Source organism: Austrofundulus limnaeus, unplaced genomic scaffold (genome assembly GCF_001266775.1).
Source record: "Austrofundulus limnaeus strain Quisiro unplaced genomic scaffold, Austrofundulus_limnaeus-1.0 Scaffold85, whole genome shotgun sequence".
Classification (NCBI taxonomy): domain Eukaryota; kingdom Metazoa; phylum Chordata; class Actinopteri; order Cyprinodontiformes; family Rivulidae; genus Austrofundulus; species Austrofundulus limnaeus.
In genome coordinates, this window is record NW_013952487.1 from 1132681 (window position 1) to 1137222 (window position 4542).

The following is a 4542-nucleotide window of genomic DNA, read 5'->3' on the forward strand; positions in this document are numbered from 1 at the left end:
TCAAAACTAAATATTTAAGTCACAAGTTAAATATTTAGCTTGTTAACTAAATATTTAATTTGTAAGTTAAATATTTAGTTTAGAAACTATGACATTTATAAATGCATGAATCAAATGGCTAAAAACTGACTTTGAAAAATAAATCTGTTTTTTTTCTTATAAAAGGCTAAATAAAAGAAAAATGTTGGTGGTAATTTTTGACTGTGTAACTTTACCAACGGCACCCCATAGTGGACACGTCATTTACTCAGCCTTCAAATGCAGCGTGACACATTACGTTAAAGTTCACAAAGCTAGCTTTAAAAACGAAATCTCATCTTTAATGTTAATTCTCCGTCCTATTTTCATCTGTCCTTTATCGTCCTGATTGTTGCTCTTCATGTCTGATTATCACTGTCACTTGGTTCCGTTTGTTGAATATGCAAAAGATGAAATGAAGGGGTTGAAACATTTGAATGCTTGACAACATCTCCTCTCATTAGTAACCACTTCTCATWTCAAAAGATTCCCTCTTGCTACCACTTTTTTTTCCTCCTGAAAGTGATCAAATGAGAGCCGAGAACGAGCCGTGAACTTCTCAAACGAGCATCTTCAGGTGAGCGGGAGGAGGAGGAGGCATTAAAAAAATGAAAAAAGAAAAACAAAAGGAAAAACACAACCGTTGGAAACAAACGAGAAAGGACAAGTTTCCAGATTCTGAAGTGAGAACTAAAAGGTATGCAGAAGTCTTCTCATCACGCTCCTTTCCCAGGTGACAGGTATGTCAGGGCCCTGAAAGCCCTCGCAGGATAATTACACGCYATCCTTTCTCCCCCGCCCCCAGCAAAAGGAGGTGCTGCTGGAACAGGAGCGCCGTGCTTATCAGATCCCTTCCACTCAAGAAGAGGAACCCAAGGGAATCGCATCTTTATCAAAGCCCATCTCCCTCKCCTTTAAATATCTGTAAGTGCACCCCCCCACCTCATCTCCATGCCCCCACCCTTCCCTTTGAGCCTTTCCTGTTCTGTTTCTCCGCCCAAAGATTTCTAAAGTTGTTTTTTTCTCTTTAATATATATATATTTTCCAACGCACCGGTTTGAGTGAATGGCACCAAATTCTAATGATGAACATCCTGCGTGTCCCCCGAGTCCCACTTTCTGTTTCTGAGTGACTGGTCTGATGTCTGCGAGGCCTCTTTAATGGGACATCAAATCTGCCGCTGGAAGAGGAAGGAACGTCACCAAGACGGAGAGGAAGAGGAGCGACGCCGGTCCTTATGAACACAACTGATCAGAGGCCTGATCGGCCCGCCGCTCGTCTCTAAACCTGAGAGACAAACTCACCAAACGTGACCCTGCAACCTTCAAATTTACAGCATAAACAGAATCATTTTTATATTTAATAAAACGTGAAAACGTGTCTGCTCACTGTACAACTCTGTAACAAAATATTAAGCATTTTTGTAAAACAAATACTTTTGGTTTAAGTTATTTTTTCTTTAGGCTTTAAAAAAGAAACGTCTTTTTATAATAAAAATWAAAAAATAAAAAGTCCACATGAGAAGTTTCATTCTCTTTAGACTTTATTGGACTTTATTAACACGGGGTCCCCCAGGGTTCAATCTTAGGACCATTACTTTTCATCATTTATATTAATGACTTTGTAAACTCTTCTAAAATATTTAAAAAGGTTATTTTCGCTGACGATGCAAACCTGCTTTTACACGTAGAATTTTATCTGAACTGGAGGAAAAAATTAACGCAGAATTAAATGAAATGGTTCAAGTGTAACAAGCTACGAGACTAATTTCATTCTGTTCAGACCTAATAGATCTGTACATTCATTGATCACATAAATCTCAAAATTGAAAATGAGGTATTAATGAGAGTAAATTCTAAAAGTTCCTGGGGGTCCTCAAAGATGAGTCCTTAAATTTCAAACCTCACATGGAGTATCTTCAAACAATGTTGCCAAAGTGTGTTGGTCTGTTTTTTAAACTATTGTCTGCCTCTATCCACACTCAACACTGAATAAAACTCTCATTGAACTGCACATTAATTATTGTATTGTTAWATGGTGCAACACTTACACTAGTTATCTAAAGAAGCTTGAAAGCCTTCAAAAGAAGATAATAAGAGCTGTGTCATGGTCTGAGTATWATGGCCCCCACATCACTTTTTTTCCATCATTTTGCTCTCCTTCAACTAACAGAAATGAATATACATCAAAACTTTATTGTAAGCTAACAATAGATTGACTGAGCCTGTTCCAATCAGTGATCCACAGCATCCTACATGAATACGAACTGAACTAAACTGAAATTAGTCTCACATGGTTGTGGGGGGATTTTGGCCCTCTCTTCTTTACAATGTTTCAGTTCATTGAGGTTTGCAGACATGTATATGTTCACACCACAGCATTTTGATCCGATTGAGGTTCTGACTCACACTGTACTGTTGCAGCACCTCGTGTCTTTAATGTTTAACCCATTCTGTTATAGATCAGCTGTGTTTGGGATCAAGTTTCACCTGTCGAGCAGTTTGCTTCACRTTTGATGCCAGAATCCTTTGGTTCATGGTCGACTCACTGACTGATGTGYCCAGGGCCTGTGCTGCAGCACGAGCCTGGATCATTGTCCTTCCACCACCGTGCTTTACAGCTGGTGTTTGCGCAGAGATGTTGGGTTTGAGTTTTCTCCAGATGTGCTGCTGTGCATTAATGGTTACATTTCCACTTCAGACCCATCTGTCTGAAAGAAATTCATCCAGAAGTCTTGAAATTCATCAGTTTGCAAACTTTGTGCTGCCATGTTGTTTTTAAAAACACTTTCTGTTGCCAAATAAGCCAAACTTATTGAGGTGTTTTCTAACTGTCTTGTCATGAACTGCAGATTAATGTTATTTGCAAACACCAGATGATCCCCACTGTGTCCACACACAGGTTCACACAAACAAATATCTTGGGTTCTTGCTTGATGACACTCTCAGATTTAAGCCCCCATATTCAAACACAAACTGGGCTTCTTTTATTCTGAATAAAATAATGTTTTCCTTTAAGCTTAAAAGCAGCTTGTCACAGCAACATTTTAATTTAGATGATGAGACCTGTTATATGAACGTCTCAGCACAACTTCTTTAAGAAAATTGATGCAGTCTATCCTGCTTCTCTGAGGTTTGTTGGGAACCGTAAAGCCTCGGCCCATCACTGTGATCTGTACACAYGAGTGGGATGGTCTTTGTCCCTGGGACATTGGTACTTTTATTTCTAAAGCCATGCTTTGGTTTGTTGCCTTCTTACATCTGTGATCGAATCACAGTGAAGTGTTGATTCTCACTCTTTGCTTTAAAAAGATCATTGCTTGCTCTCATTTCCCCACACAGAACTGGGAAAAAGGGCCTTTGTTCACTCTGCTCCGACTGCATGGAACATGTTGCAGAAAAACTGGAAGTTACCAGRGTTCCTACAGTTTAAGGTAAGTTAAATTTAAGACCWTATAAGACTTTTTAACACCAAGTGAAATTAGTTTTAAGACCAATTTCATAATAAACACAAATGACAAAATAATAAAAACTGGCAGAAACTCATAAACCAAAGTATTTTTTGTTTAATAAAGTATTAAAATATTGCTAATAGACCGGTTGTTTTTATTCATGTCTAACTATAGCAGAAACATTCTTAGGAGTCAGTTTTAAACTTAATTAAGTTTCTGGAAATCCTCCAACAACCCAACATGGAGTTTCAGGACCCACAGTGGGGTCTTAAMCGCAGTTTGCTGTAGATGAAAACTTAAAGTGCCTGTGACATCGCATTTTTGGAAAGACAACATTATTAACATAAACAAATTTCACATTGCTCAGACAGACAGTTGTTGAGAGATTTGCATGTGAAATAACAGGAAGTGATGTCAAAGGGGAATGTCTGCATGTGAATTTAAAAAAAAATAATTTACCAATTATTTTAATATTGGAAATGAATTACGATCATCTTATGTACAATGTGTTAACATGTTTAAGACTGCTGAAAGACTGATTGAAGACATTTTAAGGCTAATTAAGGCCTCATTTTTGGATTGATGAATTCAATGACTTTTAAGACTTTTTAAGGATCTGCAGGAACCCTGGTTACTGAACTGATACCATTGAGCTCTTTAAGTCCAGATTGAGGGTGTTTTGATTTGTGAATGTTTTTAATAATTGTCTGTGTGGCATTTTAATTGTGTAACTATGTGTAAATGTTGTATGGCTTTTACTGCCTCTTGGCCAGGACTCCCTTGAAAATGAGGGTTTTAATCTCAGTGGGACTTTCCTGGTTAAATAAAGGAATTATAACAATGAAACGCAACATTCAWCCTAACTGAAGCCTAGACGGCTTGCTGTTGTTGTTTTTTTCTGAGTGTTGCACAGTCTGATCTTGAGGTGAATTTTAATGAACTCAAATGTTCTTGTGAAAAATCAGTTGCTTCTTTGAGGTCATTGCTGATGTCTTTCCATCTTGGAAAGCATGCAGGTGTGTGTGTGTGTGTGTGTGTGTGTGTGTGTGTGTGTGTGTGTGTGTGTGTGTGT

General features: G+C 38.0%; 1 long non-coding RNA gene across 1 annotated transcript in view; it reads left to right on the forward strand.

Moving 5' to 3' along the window:
* Window positions 1-3278: 3278 nt before the first annotated feature.
* Window positions 3279-4542, forward strand: part of LOC106519936 (uncharacterized) — a 12654-nt gene continuing 11390 nt past the window's right edge. The window contains exon 1 of the long non-coding RNA XR_001310490.1: window positions 3279-3452. This is a non-coding gene — a long non-coding RNA (uncharacterized LOC106519936). The remainder of the gene's footprint in view (window positions 3453-4542) is intronic.